At 36.7% G+C, this 18,877-nt stretch overlaps 2 long non-coding RNA genes across 2 annotated transcripts; both read left to right on the top strand.

Moving 5' to 3' along the window:
* Window positions 1–398: 398 nt before the first annotated feature.
* On the top strand, window positions 399–17,509 carry LOC125722462 (uncharacterized). Its single transcript, XR_007386394.1, has 3 exons — window positions 399–470; window positions 4,926–5,095; window positions 17,270–17,509. It is a non-coding gene; the product is annotated as an uncharacterized LOC125722462 (long non-coding RNA).
* LOC125722463 (uncharacterized) lies at window positions 15,419–16,849 on the top strand. The gene is made up of 3 exons (XR_007386395.1): window positions 15,419–15,445; window positions 16,545–16,694; window positions 16,815–16,849. It is a non-coding gene; the product is annotated as an uncharacterized LOC125722463 (long non-coding RNA).
* Window positions 17,510–18,877: the final 1,368 nt, after the last annotated feature.

Genomic DNA, 18,877 nt, shown 5'->3' on the forward strand with positions numbered 1-18,877 from the left:
GATAGGAATGGCTAAGGTATAATAGAATAGGATGTGGTAGCATATGAACGGCTAAGATATTATAGGATAGGAGAAGGTAGCATAGGAATGGCTAAGGTAAGATAGAATAGGATAAGGTAGCATAGGAACGGCTAAGATATGATAGAATAAGCTGGTTAGGAAAGAGTAATATGAGATAGAATACGATAAGGTACGATAGGAACAGCTGAGGTATGATAGAATCGTATAAGACAGGCATGACTAAGATATCATTAGGTAGGATAGCAATAGGTAAGCTAAGATAGAATAAGATGTGGTAGGATGAAAACGGCAAAGATATGATAGGATAAGGTAGTATAGGAACGGCTAATATAAGATAGAATAAGATAAGGTAGGATAAAAATGGCTAAGGTATAATAGAATAGGCCAAGATAGGATAGGAATGGCTAAGGTAAGATAGAATAGTTTAAGGTAGGATAGGAATGGTTAAGGTAAGATAGGATAGGATGTTGTAGGATAAGAATGTGTAGGATAGGAAAAGATAGGATAGGAACGGCTGAGATATAATAGAATAGGATAAGGTAGGATAGGAATGCGAATTGTAAGATAGAATAGGATGTAGTAGGATTAGAATGGGTAAGATAGGATGGAATAAAATAAGGTAGCTTAGGAACGGCTAAGATATGATAGAATATGCTGGTTAGGAAAGAGTAATTTAAGATAGAATAGTATAAGGTAGGATTGGAATGACTAGGGCAAGATAGAATAGGATGTGGTAGGATAAGAATGTGTAAGATAGGATAAGGTAGGTTAGGAACGGCTGAGGTATGATATAGTCGGATAAGATAGGAAAGGCTAAGATAGCATTTGGTAGGATAGCAACGGGTAAGGTAAGATAGAGCAGGATGTGGTAGGATAAGAATGGCTAATATATGATAAAATAGGATAAGGTAGTATAGGAACGGCTAAGATATGAGGGAATAAGCTGGTTTGGAATGTATAATATAAGACAGAATAAGATAAGGTTGGATAGGAATGGCTAAGGTATGATAGAATAGGATGTGGTAGCATATGAACGGCTAAGATATTATAGGATAGGAGAATGTAGCATAGGAATGGCTAAGGTAAGATAGAATAGGAGAAGGTAGCATAGGAACGGCTAAGATATGATAGAATAAGCTGGTTAAGAAAGAGTAATATGAGATAGAATATGATAAGGTACGATAGGAACAGCTGAGGTATGATACACTGAACAAAAATATAAACGCAACACTTTTGTTTTTGCTCCCATTTTTCATGAGATGGACTTAAAGATCTACAATTCATTCCAGATACACAATATTACCATTTCTCTCAAACATTTCTCACAAATCAGTCTAAATGTGTGATAGTGAGCACTTCTGCTTTGCTGAGATAATCCATCCCACCTCACAGGTGTGCCACATCAAGATGCTGATCTGACATCATGGGTAGTGCACAGGTGTACCTTATACTGCCCACAATAAAAGGCCACCCTGGAATGTGCAGTTTTGTCTCACAGCAAAATGCCACAGATGCCACAAGCATTGAGGGAGCGTGCAATTGGCATGCGGACAGCAGGAATGTCAACCAGATCTGTTGCTCGTGCATTGAATGTTCATTTCTCAACCATAAGCCGTCTCCAAAGGCGTTTCAGAGAATATGGCAGTACATCCAACCGACCTCACAACCGCAGACCACGTGTAACCACACCAGCCCAGGACCTCCACATCCAGCAGGTTCACCTCCAAGATCGTCTGAGACCAGCCACTCAGACAGATAATGCACGGCCCCATGTTGCAAGGATCTGTGCACAGTTCTTGGAAGCTGAAAATGTCCCAGTTCTTGCATGGCCAGCATACTCACCGGACATGTCACCCGTTGAGCATGTTTGGGATGTGCTTGACCGGCGTATACGACAGCGTGTACCAGTTCCCACTAATATCCAACAACTTCGCACAGCCATTGAAGAGGAGTGGACCAACATTCCACAGGCCACAATTGACAATCTGATAAACTCTATGCGAAGAAGATGTGTTGCATTGCATGAGGCAAATGGTGGTCACACCAGATACTGACCGGTTCTGAGTCCCCAGACCCCCAATAAAGCAAAAAACTGCACATTCCAGGGTGGCCTTTTATTGTGGGCAGTATAAGGTACACCTGTGCACTACCCATGATGTCAGATCAGCATCTTGATGTGGCACACCTGTGAGGTGGGATGGATTATCTCAGCAAAGCAGAAGTGCTCACTATCACACATTTAGACTGATTTGTGAGAAATGTTTGAGAGAAATGGTAATATTGTGTATCTGGAATGAATTGTAGGTCTTTAAGTCCATCTCATGAAAAATGGGAGCAGAAACAAGAGTGTTGCGTTTATATTTTTGTTCAGTATAGAATCGTATAAGACAGGCATGACTAAGATATCATTAGGTAGGATAGCAATGGGTAAGCTAAGATAGAATAAGATGTGGTAGGATGAAAATGGCAAAGATATGATAGGATGAGGTAGTATAGGAACGGCTAATATAAGATAGAATAAGATAAGGTAGGATAAAAATGGCTAAGGTATGATAGAATAGGCCAAGATAGAATAGGAATGGCTAAGGTAAGATAGAATAGGATAAGGTAGGATAGGAAAGGTTAAGGTAAGATAGGATAGGATGTGGTAGGATAAGAATGGGTAAGATAGGATGGAATAGGATAAGGTAGGAAAGGAACGGGTAAGATATGATAGTATAGGCTAAGGTAGGATAGGAATGGTAAAGGTAAGATAGAATAGGATGTGGTAGCATAGGAACGGCTAAGAAATGATAGAATAAGCTGGTTAGGAAAGAGTAATGTGAGATTAGGTATAATAGTATAACGTAGGATTGGAATGACTAGGTCAAGATAGAATAGGATGTGGTAGGATAAGAATGTGTAAGATAGGATAAGGTAGGTTAGGAATGGCTAAGGTATGATATAATCGGATAAGATAGGAACGGCTAAGATAGCATTAGGTAGGATAGCAACGGGTAAGGTAAGATAGAGTAGGATGTGGTAGGATAAGAATGGCTAATATATGATAAAATAGGATAAGGTAGTATAGGAACGGCTAAGATATGAGGGAATAAGCTGGTTTGGAATGTCTAATATAAGACAGAATAAGATAAGGTAGGATAGGAATGGCTAAGGTATGATAGAATAGGATGTGGTAGCATATGAACGGCTAAGATGTTACAGGATAGGACAAGGTAGGATAGGAATGGATAAACGTAAGATAGAGCAGGATGTGGTAGGATAAGAATGGCTAAGATATGATAAAATAGGATAAGGTAGTATAGGAACGGCTAAGATATGAGGGAACAAGCTGGTTTGGAACAGCTAATATGAGATAGAATAGTATAAGTTAGGATTGGAATGACTAGGGCAAGATAGAATAGGATGTGGTAGGATAAGAATGTATAAGATAGGATAAGGTAGGTTAGGAACGGCTAAGGTATAATAGAATAGGCCAAGATAGCATAGGAATGGCTAAGGGATAATAGAATAGTTTAAGGTAGGATAGGAATGGTTAATGTAAGATAGGATAGGATGTTGTAGGATAAGAATGTGTAGGATAGGAAAAGATAGGATAGGAACGGCTGAGATATAATAGAATAGGATAAGGAAGGATAGGAATGCCAATTGTAAGATAGAATAGGATGTGGTAGGATTAGAATGGGTAAGATAGGATGGAATAGCATAAGGTAGCATAGGAACGGCTAAGACATGATAGAATAAGCTGGTTAGGAAAGAGTAATATGAGATAGAATAGTATAAGGTAGGATTGGAATGACTAGGGCAAGATAGAATAGGATGTGGTAGGATAAGAATGCGTAAGATAAGATAAGGTAGGTTACGAACGGCTAAGGTATGATATAATCGGATAAGATAGGAACGGCTAAGATAGCATTTGGTTGGATAGCAACGGGTAAGGTAAGATAGAGCAGGATGTGGTAGGATAAGAATGGCTAAGATATGATAAAATACGATAAGGTAGTATAGGAACGGCTAAGATATGAGGGAATAAGCTGGTTTGGAACAGCTAATATGAGACAGAATAAGATAAGGTAGGATAGGAATGGCTAAGGTATGATAGAATAGGATGTGGTAGCATATGAACGGCTATGACATTATAGGATAGGATAAGGTAGGATAGGAATGGATAAAGGTAAGATAGAATAGGAGAAGGTAGCATAGGAATGGCTAAGGTAAGATAGAATAGGATAAGGTAGCATAGGAACGGCTAAGATATGATAGAATGAGCTGGTTAGGAAAGAGTAATATTAGATAGAATAGGATATGGTACGATAGGAACAGCTGAGGTATGATAGAATCGTATAAGATAGGAACGGCTAAGATAGCATTAGGTAGGATAGCAACGGGTAAGCTAAGATAGAATAGGATGTGGTAGGATGAAAATGGCAAAGATATGATAGGATAAGGTGGTATAGGAACGGCTAATATAAGATAGAATAAGATAAGGTAGGATAAAAATGGCTAAGGTATGATAGAATAGGCCAAGATAGGATAGGAATGGCTAAGGTAAGATAGAATAGGATAAGGTAGGATAGGAATGCCAATTGTAAGATAGAATAGCATGTGGTAGGATTAGAATGGGTAAGGTAGGATGGAATAGAATAAGGTAGCATATGAACGGCTAAGATATGATAGAATAGAATAAGGTAGGATAGCAATGGCTAAAGGTAAGATAGAATAGGATAAGGTAGGATGAAAATGGCAAAGATATGATAGGATAAGGTAGTATAGGAACGGCTAATATAAGATAGAATAAGATAAGGTAGGATAAAGATGGCTAAGGTATAATAGAATAGGCCAAGATAGGATGGGAATGGCTAAGGTAAGATAGAATAGTTTAAAGTAGGATAGGAATGGTTAAGGTAAGATAGGATAGGATGTTGTAGGATAAGAATGTGTAGGATAGGAAAATATAGGATAGGAACGGCTGAGATATAATAGAATAGGATAAGGAAGGATAGGAATGCCAATTGTAAGATAGAATAGGATGTGGTAGGATTAGAATGGGTAAGATAGGATGGAATAGCATAAGGTAGCATAGGAACGGCTAAGATATGATAAAATAAGCTGGTTAGGAAAGAGTAATATGAGATAGAATAGGATAAGTTAGGATTGGAATGACTAGGGCAAGATAGAATAGGATGTGGTAGGATAAGAATGTATAAGATAGGATAAGGTAGGTTAGGAACGGCTAAGGTATGATATAATCGGATAAGATAGGAACGGCTAAGATAGCATTAGGTAGGATAGTAACGGGTAAGGTAAGATAGAGTAGGATGTGGTAGGATAAGAATGGCTAATATATGATAAAATAGGATAAGGTAGTATAGGAACGGCTAAGATATGAGGGAATAAGCTGGTTTGGAATGTCTAATATAAGACAGAATAAGATAAGGTAGGTTAGGAACGGCTAAGGTATGATAGAATAGGATGTGGTAGCATATGAACGGCTAAGATATTACAGGATAGGACAAGGTAGGATAGGAATGGATAAACGTAAGATAGAATAGGAGAAGGTAGCATAGGAATGGCTAAGGTAAGATAGAATAGGATAAGGTAGCATAGGAACGGCTAAGATATGGTAGAATAAGCTGGTTAGGAAAGAGTAATATAAGATAGAATACGATAAGGTACGATAGGAACAGCTGAGGTATGATAGAATCGTATAAGACAGGCATGACTAAGATATCATTAGGTAGGATAGCAATGGGTAAGCTAAGATAGAATAAGATGTGGTAGGATGAAAATGGCAAAGATATGATAGGATAAGGTAGTATAGGAACGGCTAATATAAGATAGAATAAGATAAGGTAGGATAAAAATGGCTAAGGTATAATAGAATAGGCCAAGATAGGATAGGAATGGCTAAGGTAAGATAGAATAGGATAAGGTAGCATAGGAACGGCTAAGATATGATAGAATAAGCTGGTTAGGAAAGAGTAATATGAGATAGAATAGGATAAGGTAGGATTGGAATGGCTAATATAAGATAGAATAAGATAAGGTAGGATAAAAATGGCTAAGATATGATAGAATAGGCCAAGATAGGATAGGAATGGCTAAGGTAACATAGAATAGGATAAGGTAGGATAGGAATGGTTAAGGAAAGATAGGATAGGATGTGGTAGGATAAGAATGTGTAGGATAGGATAAGATAGGATAGGAACGGCTAAGATATTATAGAATAGGATAAGGTAGGATAGGAATGCCAAATGTAAGATAGAATAGGATGTGGTAGGATTAGAATGGGTAAGATAGGATGGAATAGGATAAGGTAGGAAAGGAACGGGTAAGATATGACAGAATAAGCTAAGGTAGGATAGGAATGGTTAAGGTAAGATAGGATAGGATGTGGTAGGATAAGAATGTGTAGGATAGGATAAGATAGGATAGGAACGGCTAAGATATAAAAGAATAGTATAAGGTAGGATAGGAATGCCATTTGTAAGATAGAATTGCATGTGGTAGGATTAGAATGGGTAAGATAGGATGGAATAGAATAAGGTAGCATCTGAACGGCTAAGATATGATAGAATAGAATAAGGTAGGATAGCAATGGCTAAAGGTAATATAGAATAGGATAAGGTAGCATAGAAACGGCTAAGATATGATAGAATGTGCTGGTTAGTAAAGAGTAATTTAAGATAGAATAGTATAAGTTAGGATTGGAATGACTAGGGCAAGATAGAATAGGATGTGTTAGGATAAGAATGTATAAGATAGGATAAGGTAGGTTAGGAACGGCTAAGGTATGATATAATCGGATAAGATAGGAACGGCTAAGATAGCATTAGGTAGGATAGCAACGGGTAAGGTAAGATAGAGTAGGATGTGGTAGGATAAGAATGGCTAATATATGATAAAATAGGATAAGGTAGTATAGGAACGGCTAAGATATGAGGGAATAAGCTGGTTTGGAATGTCTAATATAAGACAGAATAAGATAAGGTAGGATAGGAATGGCTAAGGTATGATAGAATAGGATGTGGTAGCATATGAACGGCTAAGATATTACAGGATAGGACAAGGTAGGATAGGAATGGATAAACGTAAGATAGAATAGGAGAAGGTAGCATAGGAATGGCTAAGGTAAGATAGAATAGGATAAGGTAGCATAGGAACGGCTAAGATATGGTAGAATAAGCTGGTTAGGAAAGAGTAATATAAGATAGAATACGATAAGGTACGATAGGAACAGCTGAGGTATGATAGAATCGTATAAGACAGGCATGACTAAGATATCATTAGGTAGGATAGCAATGGGTAAGCTAAGATAGAATAAGATGTGGTAGTATGAAAATGGCAAAGATATGATAGGATAAGGTAGTATAGGAACGGCTAATATAAGATAGAATAAGATAAGGTAGGATAAAAATGGCTAAGGTATAATAGAATAGGCCAAGATAGGATAGGAATGGCTAAGGTAAGATAGAATACGATAAGGTAGCATAGGAACGGCTAAGATATGATAGAATAAGCTGGTTAGGAAAGAGTAATATGAGATAGAATAGTATAAGTTAGGATTGGAATGACTAGGGCAAGATAGAATAGGATGTGGTAGGATAAGAATGTATAAGATAGGATAAGGTAGGTTAGGAACGGCTAAGGTATGATAGAATAGGATGTGGTAGCATATGAACGGCTAAGATATTACAGGATAGGACAAGGTAGGATAGGAATGGATAAACATAAGATAGAATAGGAGAAGGTAGCATAGGAATGGCTAAGGTAAGATAGAATAGGATAAGGTAGCATAGGAACGGCTAAGATATGGTAGAATAAGCTGGTTAGGAAAGAGTAATATAAGATAGAATACGATAAGGTACGATAGGAACAGCTGAGGTATGATAGAATCGTATAAGACAGGCATGACTAAGATATCATTAGGTAGGATAGCAATGGGTAAGCTATGATAGAATAAGATGTGGTAGGATGAAAATGGCAAAGATATGATAGGATAAGGTAGTATAGGAACGGCTAATATAAGATAGAATAAGATAAGGTAGGATAAAAATGGCTAAGGTATAATAGAATAGGCCAAGATAGGATAGGAATGGCTAAGGTAAGATAGAATAGGATAAGGTAGCATAGGAACGGCTAAGATATGATAGAATAAGCTGGTTAGGAAAGAGTAATATGAGATAGAATAGGATAAGGTAGGATTGGAATGGCTAATATAAGATAGAATAAGATAAGGTAGGATAAAAATGGCTAAGATATGATAGAATAGGCCAAGATAGGATAGGAATGGCTAAGGTAACATAGAATAGGATAAGGTAGGATAGGAATGGTTAAGGTAAGATAGGATAGGATGTGGTAGGATAAGAATGTGTAGGATAGGATAAGATAGGATAGGAACGGCTAAGATATTACAGGATAGGACAAGGTAGGATAGGAATGGATAAACATAAGATAGAATAGGAGAAGGTAGCATAGGAATGGCTAAGGTAAGATAGAATAGGATAAGGTAGCATAGGAACGGCTAAGATATGGTAGAATAAGCTGGTTAGGAAAGAGTAATATAAGATAGAATACGATAAGGTACGATAGGAACAGCTGAGGTATGATAGAATCGTATAAGACAGGCATGACTAAGATATCATTAGGTAGGATAGCAATGGGTAAGTTATGATAGAATAAGATGTGGTAGGATGAAAATGGCAAAGATATGATAGGATAAGGTAGTATAGGAACGGCTAATATAAGATAGAATAAGATAAGGTAGGATAAAAATGCCTAAGGTATAATAGAATAGGCCAAGATAGGATAGGAATGGCTAAGGTAAGATAGAATAGGATAAGGTAGCATAGGAACGGCTAAGATATGATAGAATAAGCTGGTTAGGAAAGAGTAATATGAGATAGAATAGGATAAGGTAGGATTGGAATGGCTAATATAAGATAGAATAAGATAAGGTAGGATAAAAATGGCTAAGATATGATAGAATAGGCCAAGATAGGATAGGAATGGCTAAGGTAACATAGAATAGGATAAGGTAGGATAGGAATGGTTAAGGTAAGATAGGATAGGATGTGGTAGGATAAGAATGTGTAGGATAGGATAAGATAGGATAGGAACGGCTAAGATATTATAGAATAGGATAAGGTAGGATAGGAATGCCAAATGTAAGATAGAATAGGATGTGGTAGGATTAGAATGGGTAAGATAGGATGGAATAGGATAAGGTAGGAAAGGAACGGGTAAGATATGACAGAATAAGCTAAGGTAGGATAGGAATGGTTAAGGTAAGATAGGATAGGATGTGGTCGGATAAGAATGTGTAGGATAGGATAAGATAGGATAGGAACGGCTAAGATATAAAAGAATAGTATAAGGTAGGATAGGAATGCCATTTGTAAGATAGAATAGCATGTGGTAGGATTAGAATGGGTAAGATAGGATGGAATAGAATAAGGTAGCATATGAACGGCTAAGATATGATAGAATAGAATAAGGTAGGATAGCAATGGCTAAAGGTAATATAGAATAGGATAAGGTAGCATAGAAACGGCTAAGATATGATAGAATGTGCTGGTTAGTAAAGAGTAATTTAAGATAGAATAGTATAAGTTAGGATTGGAATGACTAGGGCAAGATAGAATAGGATGTGGTAGGATAAGAATGTATAAGATAGGATAAGGTAGGTTAGGAACGGCTAAGGTATGATATAATCGGATAAGATAGGAACGGCTAAGATAGCATTAGGTAGGATAGCAACGGGTAAGGTAAGATAGAGTAGGATGTGGTAGGATAAGAATGGCTAATATATGATAAAATAGGATAAGGTAGTATAGGAACGGCTAAGATATGAGGGAATAAGCTGGTTTGGAATGTCTAATATAAGACAGAATAAGATAAGGTAGGATAGGAATGGCTAAGGTATGATAGAATAGGATGTGGTAGCATATGAACGGCTAAGATATTACAGGATAGGACAAGGTAGGATAGGAATGGATAAACGTAAGATAGAATAGGAGAAGGTAGCATAGGAATGGCTAAGGTAAGATAGAATAGGATAAGGTAGCATAGGAACGGCTAAGATATGATAGAATAAGCTGGTTAGGAAAGAGTAATATAAGATAGAATACGATAAGGTACGATAGGAACAGCTGAGGTATGATAGAATCGTATAAGACAGGCATGACTAAGATATCATTAGGTAGGATAGCAATGGGTAAGCTAAGATAGAATAAGATGTGGTAGGATGAAAATGGCAAAGATATGATAGGATAAGGTAGTATAGGAACGGCTAATATAAGGTAGAATAAGATAAGGTAGGATAAAAATGGCTAAGGTATAATAGAATAGGCCAAGATAGGATAGGAATGGCTAAAGTAAGATAGAATAGGATAAGGTAGCATAGGAACGGCTAAGATATGATAGAATAAGCTGGTTAGGAAAGAGTAATATGAGATAGAATAGTATAAGTTAGGATTGGAATGACTAGGGCAAGATAGAATAGGATGTGGTAGGATAAGAATGTATAAGATAGGATAAGGTAGGTTAGGAACGGCTAAGGTATGATAGAATAGGATGTGGTAGCATATGAACGGCTAAGATATTACAGGATAGGACAAGGTAGGATAGGAATGGATAAACGTAAGATAGAATAGGAGAAGGTAGCATAGGAATGGCTAAGGTAAGATAGAATAGGATAAGGTAGCATAGGAACGGCTAAGATATGGTAGAATAAGCTGGTTAGGAAAGAGTAATATAAGATAGAATACGATAAGGTACGATAGGAACAGCTGAGGTATGATAGAATCGTATAAGACAGGCATGACTAAGATATCATTAGGTAGGATAGCAATGGGTAAGCTAAGATAGAATAAGATGTGGTAGGATGAAAATGGCAAAGATATGATAGGATAAGGTAGTATAGGAACGGCTAATATAAGATAGAATAAGATAAGGTAGGATAAAAATGGCTAAGGTATAATAGAATAGGCCAAGATAGGATAGGAATGGCTAAGGTAAGATAGAATACGATAAGGTAGCATAGGAACGGCTAAGATATGATAGAATAAGCTGGTTAGGAAAGAGTAATATGAGATAGAATAGTATAAGTTAGGATTGGAATGACTAGGGCAAGATAGAATAGGATGTGGTAGGATAAGAATGTATAAGATAGGATAAGGTAGGTTAGGAACGGCTAAGGTATGATAGAATAGGATGTGGTAGCATATGAACGGCTAAGATATTACAGGATAGGACAAGGTAGGATAGGAATGGATAAACATAAGATAGAATAGGAGAAGGTAGCATAGGAATGGCTAAGGTAAGATAGAATAGGATAAGGTAGCATAGGAACGGCTAAGATATGGTAGAATAAGCTGGTTAGGAAAGAGTAATATAAGATAGAATACGATAAGGTACGATAGGAACAGCTGAGGTATGATAGAATCGTATATGACAGGCATGACTAAGATATCATTAGGTAGGATAGCAATGGGTAAGCTATGATAGAATAAGATGTGGTAGGATGAAAATGGCAAAGATATGATAGGATAAGGTAGTATAGGAACGGCTAATATAAGATAGAATAAGATAAGGTAGGATAAAAATGGCTAAGGTATAATAGAATAGGCCAACATAGGATAGGAATGGCTAAGGTAAGATAGAATAGGATAAGGTAGCATAGGAACGGCTAAGATATGATAGAATAAGCTGGTTAGGAAAGAGTAATATGAGATAGAATAGGATAAGGTAGGATTGGAATGGCTAATATAAGATAGAATAAGATAAGGTAGGATAAAAATGGCTAAGATATGATAGAATAGGCCAAGATAGGATAGGAATGGCTAAGGTAACATAGAATAGGATAAGGTAGGATAGGAATGGTTAAGGTAAGATAGGATAGGATGTGGTAGGATAAGAATGTGTAGGATAGGATAAGATAGGATAGGAACGGCTAAGATATTATAGAATAGGATAAGGTAGGATAGGAATGCCAAATGTAAGATAGAATAGGATGTGGTAGGATTAGAATGGGTAAGATAGGATGGAATAGGATAAGGTAGGAAAGGAACGGGTAAGATATGACAGAATAAGCTAAGGTAGGATAGGAATGGTTAAGGTAAGATAGGATAGGATGTGGTAGGATAAGAATGTGTAGGATAGGATAAGATAGGATAGGAACGGCTAAGATATAAAAGAATAGTATAAGGTAGGATAGGAATGCCATTTGTAAGATAGAATAGCATGTGGTAGGATTAGAATGGGTAAGATAGGATGGAATAGAATAAGGTAGCATATGAACGGCTAAGATATGATAGAATAGAATAAGGTAGGATAGCAATGGCTAAAGGTAATATAGAATAGGATAAGGTAGCATAGAAACGGCTAAGATATGATACAATGTGCTGGTTAGTAAAGAGTAATTTAAGATAGAATAGTATAAGTTAGGATTGGAATGACTAGGGCAAGATAGAATAGGATGTGGTAGGATAAGAATGTATAAGATAGGATAAGGTAGGTTAGGAACGGCTAAGGTATGATATAATCGGATAAGATAGGAACGGCTAAGATAGCATTAGGTAGGATAGCAACGGGTAAGGTAAGATAGAGTAGGATGTGGTAGGATAAGAATGGCTAATATATGATAAAATAGGATAAGGTAGTATAGGAACGGCTAAGATATGAGGGAATAAGCTGGTTTGGAATGTCTAATATAAGACAGAATAAGATAAGGTAGGATAGGAATGGCTAAGGTATGATAGAATAGGATTTGGTAGCATATGAACGGCTAAGATATTACAGGATAGGACAAGGTAGGATAGGAATGGATAAACGTAAGATAGAATAGGAGAAGGTAGCATAGGAATGGCTAAGGTAAGATAGAATAGGATAAGGTAGCATAGGAACGGCTAAGATATGGTAGAATAAGCTGGTTAGGAAAGAGTAATATAAGATAGAATACGATAAGGTACGATAGGAACAGCTGAGGTATGATAGAATCGTATAAGACAGGAATGACTAAGATATCATTAGGTAGGATAGCAATGGGTAAGCTATGATAGAATAAGATGTGGTAGGATGAAAATGGCAAAGATATGATAGGATAAGGTAGTATAGGAACGGCTAATATAAGATAGAATAAGATAAGGTAGGATAAAAATGGCTAAGGTATAATAGAATAGGCCAACATAGGATAGGAATGGCTAAGGTAAGATAGAATAGGATAAGGTAGCATAGGAACGGCTAAGATATGATAGAATAAGCTGGTTAGGAAAGAGTAATATGAGATAGAATAGGATAAGGTAGGATTGGAATGGCTAATATAAGATAGAATAAGATAAGGTAGGATAAAAATGGCTAAGATATGATAGAATAGGCCAAGATAGGATAGGAATGGCTAAGGTAACATAGAATAGGATAAGGTAGGATAGGAATGGTTAAGGTAAGATAGGATAGGATGTGGTAGGATAAGAATGTGTAGGATAGGATAAGATAGGATAGGAACGGCTAAGATATTATAGAATAGGATAAGGTAGGATAGGAATGCCAAATGTAAGATAGAATAGGATGTGGTAGGATTAGAATGGGTAAGATAGGATGGAATAGGATAAGGTAGGAAAGGAACGGGTAAGATATGACAGAATAAGCTAAGGTAGGATAGGAATGGTTAAGGTAAGATAGGATAGGATGTGGTAGGATAAGAATGTGTAGGATAGGATAAGATAGGATAGGAACGGCTAAGATATAAAAGAATAGTATAAGGTAGGATAGGAATGCCATTTGTAAGATAGAATAGCATGTGGTAGGATTAGAATGGGTAAGATAGGATGGAATAGAATAAGGTAGCATATGAACGGCTAAGATATGATAGAATAGAATAAGGTAGGATAGCAATGGCTAAAGGTAATATAGAATAGGATAAGGTAGCATAGAAACGGCTAAGATATGATAGAATGTGCTGGTTAGTAAAGAGTAATTTAAGATAGAATAGTATAAGTTAGGATTGGAATGACTAGGGCAAGATAGAATAGGATGTCGTAGGATAAGAATGTATAAGATAGGATAAGGTAGGTTAGGAACGGCTAAGGTATGATATAATCGGATAAGATAGGAACGGCTAAGATAGCATTAGGTAGGATAGCAACGGGTAAGGTAAGATAGAGTAGGATGTGGTAGGATAAGAATGGCTAATATATGATAAAATAGGATAAGGTAGTATAGGAACGGCTAAGATATGAGGGAATAAGCTGGTTTGGAATGTCTAATATAAGACAGAATAAGATAAGGTAGGATAGGAATGGCTAAGGTATGATAGAATAGGATGTGGTAGCATATGAACGGCTAAGATATTACAGGATAGGACAAGGTAGGATAGGAATGGATAAACGTAAGATAGAATAGGAGAAGGTAGCATAGGAATGGCTAAGGTAAGATAGAATAGGATAAGGTAGCATAGGAATGGCTAAGATATGATAGAATAAGCTGGTTAGGAAAGAGTAATATAAGATAGAATAGGATAAGGTACGATAGGAACAGCTGAGGTATGATAGAAACGTATAAGACAGGGATGACTAAGATATCATTAGGTAGGATAGCAATGGGTAAGCTAAGATAGAATAGGATGTGGTAGGATGAAAATGGCAAAGATATGATAGGATAAGGTAGTATAGGAACGGCTAATATAAGATAGAATAAGATACGGTAGGATAAAGATGGCTAAGGTATAATAGAATAGGCCAAGATAGGATAGGAATGGCTAAGGTAAGATGGAATAGTTTAAGGTAGGATAGGAATGGTTAAGGTAAGATAGGATAGGATGTTGTAGGATAAGAATGTGTAGGATAGGAAAATATAGGATAGGAACGGCTGAGATATAATAGAATAGGATAAGGAAGGATAGGAATGCCAATTGTAAGATAGAATAGGATGTGGTAGGATTAGAATGGGTAAGATAGGATGGAATAGCATAAGGTAGCATAGGAACGGCTAAGATATGATAGAATAAGCTGGTTAGGAAAGAGTAATATGAGATAGAATAGGATAAGGTACGATAGGAACAGCTGAGGTATGATAGAATCGTATAAGATAGGAACGGCTAAGATAGCATTAGGTAGGATAGCAACGGGTAAGCTAAGATAGAATAGGATGTGGTAGGATGAAAATGGCAAAGATATGATAGGATAAGGTGGTATAGAAACGGCTAATATAAGATAGAATAAGATATGGTAGGATAAAAATGGCTAAGGTATGATAGAATAGGCCAAGATAGGATAGGAATGGCTAAGGTAAGATAGAATAGAATAAGGTAGGATAGGAATGGTTAAGGTAATATAGGATAGGATGTGGTAGGATAAGAATGGGTAAGATAGGATGGAATAGGATAAGGTAGGAAAGGAACGGGTAAGATATGATAGTATAGGCTAAGGTAGGATAGGAATGGTTAAGGTAAGATAGAATAGGATGTGGTAGGATAAGAATGTGTAAGATAGGATAAGGTAGGATAGGAACGGCTAAGATATGATAGAATAGGATAAGGTAGGATAGGAATGCCAATTGTAAGATAGAATAGCATGTGGTAGGATTAGAATGGGTAAGGTAGGATGGAATCGAATAAGGTAGCATATGAACGGCTAAGATATGATAGAATAGAATAAGGTAGGATAGCAATGGCTAAAGGTAAGATAGAATAGGATAAGGTAGCATGGGAACGGCTACGATATGATAGAATAAGCTGGTTAGGAAAGAGTAACATGAGATAGAATAGTATAAGTTAGGATTGGAATGACTAGGGCAAGATAGAATAGGATGTGGTAGGATAAGAATGTATAAGATAGGATAAGGTAGGTTAGGAACGGCTAAGGTATAATAGAATAGGCCAAGATAGCATAGGAATGGCTAAGGGATAATAGAATAGTTTAAGGTAGGATAGGAATGGTTAATGTAAGATAGGATAGGATGTTGTAGGATAAGAATGTGTAGGATAGGAAAATATAGGATAGGAACGGCTGAGATATAATAGAATAGGATAAGGAAGGATAGGAATGCCAATTGTAAGATAGAATAGGATGTGGTAGGATTAGAATGGGTAAGATAGGATGGAATAGCATAAGGTAGCATAGGAACGGCTAAGATATGATAGAATAAGCTGGTTAGGAAAGAGTAATATGAGATAGAATAGGATAAGGTACGATAGGAACAGCTGAGGTATGATAGAATCGTATAAGATAGGAACGGCTAAGATAGCATTAGGTAGGATAGCAACGGGTAAGCTAAGATAGAATAGGATGTGGTAGGATGAAAATGGCAAAGATATGATAGGATAAGGTGGTATAGAAACGGCTAATATAAGATAGAATAAGATATGGTAGGATAAAAATGGCTAAGGTATGATAGAATAGGCCAAGATAGGATAGGAATGGCTAAGGTAAGATAGAATAGGATAAGGTAGGATAGGAATGGTTAAGGTAATATAGGATAGGATGTGGTAGGATAAGAATGGGTAAGATAGGATGGAATAGGATAAGGTAGGAAAGGAACGGGTAAGATATGATAGTATAGGCTAAGGTAGGATAGGAATGGTTAAGGTAAGATAGAATAGGATGTGGTAGGATAAGAATGTGTAAGATAGGATAAGGTAGGATAGGAACGGCTAAGATATGATAGAATAGGATAAGGTAGGATAGGAATGCCAATTGTAAGATAGAATAGCATGTGGTAGGATTAGAATGGGTAAGGTAGGATGGAATAGAATAAGGTAGCATATGAACGGCTAAGATATGATAGAATAGAATAAGGTAGGATAGCAATGGCTAAAGGTAAGATAGAATAGGATAAGGTAGCATGGGAACGGCTACGATATGATAGAATAAGCTGGTTAGGAAAGAGTAACATGAGATAGAATAGTATAAGTTAGGATTGGAATGACTAGGGCAAGATAGAATAGGATGTGGTAGGATAAGAATGTATAAGATAGGATAAGGTAGGTTAGGAACGGCTAAGGTATAATAGAATAGGCCAAGATAGCATAGGAATGGCTAAGGGATAATAGAATAGTTTAAGGTAGGATAGGAATGGTTAATGTAAGATAGGATAGGATGTTGTAGGATAAGAATGTGTAGGATAGGAAAATATAGGATAGGAACGGCTGAGATATAATAGAATAGGATAAGGAAGGATAGGAATGCCAATTGTAAGATAGAATAGGATGTGGTAGGATTAGAATGGGTAAGATAGGATGGAATCGCATAAGGTAGCATAGGAACGGCTAAGATATGATAGAATAAGCTGGTTAGGAAAGAGTAATATGAGATAGAATAGGATAAGGTACGATAGGAACAGCTGAGGTATGATAGAATCGTATAAGATAGGAACGGCTAAGATAGCATTAGGTAGGATAGCAACGGGTAAGCTAAGATAGAATAGGATGTGGTAGGATGAAAATGGCAAAGATATGATAGGATAAGGTGGTATAGAAACGGCTAATATAAGATAGAATAAGATATGGTAGAATAAAAATGGCTAAGGTATGATAGAATAGGCCAAGATAGGATAGGAATGGCTAAGGTAAGATAGAATAGGATAAGGTAGGATAGGAATGGTTAAGGTAATATAGGATAGGATGTGGTAGGATAAGAATGGGTAAGATAGGATGGAATAGGATAAGGTAGGAAAGGAACGGGTAAGATATGATAGTATAGGCTAAGGTAGGATAGGAATGGTTAAGGTAAGATAGAATAGGATGTGGTAGGATAAGAATGTGTAAGATAGGATAAGGTAGGATAGGAACGGCTAAGATATGATAGAATAGGATAAGGTAGGATAGGAATGCCAATTGTAAGATAGAATAGCATGTGGTAGGATTAGAATGGGTAAGGTTGGATGGAATAGAATGAGGTAGCATATGAACGGCTAAGATATGATAGAATAGAATAAGGTAGGATAGCAATGGCTAAAGGTAAGATAGAATAGGATAAGGTAGCATAGGAACGGCTACGATATGATAGAATAAGCTGGTTAGGAAAGAGTAACATGAGATAGAATAGTATAAGTTAGGATTGGAATGACTAGGGCAAGATAGAATAGGATGTGGTAGGATAAGAATGTATAAGATAGGATAAGGTAGGTTAGGAACGGCTAAGGTATGATAGAATAGGATGTGGTAGCATATGAACGGCTAAGATATTACAGGATAGGACAAGGTAGGATAGGAATGGATAAACATAAGATAGAATAGGAGAAGGTAGCATAGGAATGGCTAAGGTAAGATAGAATAGGATAAGGTAGCATAGGAACGGCTAAGATATGGTAGAATAAGCTGGTTAGGAAAGAGTAATATAAGATAGAATACGATAAGGTACGATAGGAACAGCTGAGGTATGATAGAATCGTATAAGACAGGCATGACTAAGATATCATTAGGTAGGATAGCAATGGGTAAGCTATGATAGAATAAGATGTGGTAGGATGAAAATCGCAAAGATATGATAGGATAAGGTAGTATAGGAACGGCTAATATAAGATAGAATAAGATAAGGTAGGATAAAAATGGCTAAGGTATAATAGAATAGGCCAAGATAGGATAGGAGTGGCTAAGGTAAGATAGAATAGGATAAGGTAGCATAGGAACGGCTAAGATATGATAGAATAAGCTGGTTAGGAAAGAGTAATATAAGATAGAATAGGATAAGGTAGGATTGGAATGGCTAATATAAGATAGAATAAGATAAGGTAGGATAAAACTGGCTAAGATATGATAGAATAGGCCAAGATAGGATAGGAATGGCTAAGGTAACATAGAATAGGATAAGGTAGGATAGGAATGGTTAAGGGAAGATAGGATAGGATGTGGTAGGATAAG

The sequence above is a fragment of the Brienomyrus brachyistius genome, unplaced genomic scaffold (assembly GCF_023856365.1).
Source record: "Brienomyrus brachyistius isolate T26 unplaced genomic scaffold, BBRACH_0.4 scaffold38, whole genome shotgun sequence".
In the NCBI taxonomy this organism is placed as follows: Eukaryota; Metazoa; Chordata; class Actinopteri; order Osteoglossiformes; family Mormyridae; genus Brienomyrus; species Brienomyrus brachyistius.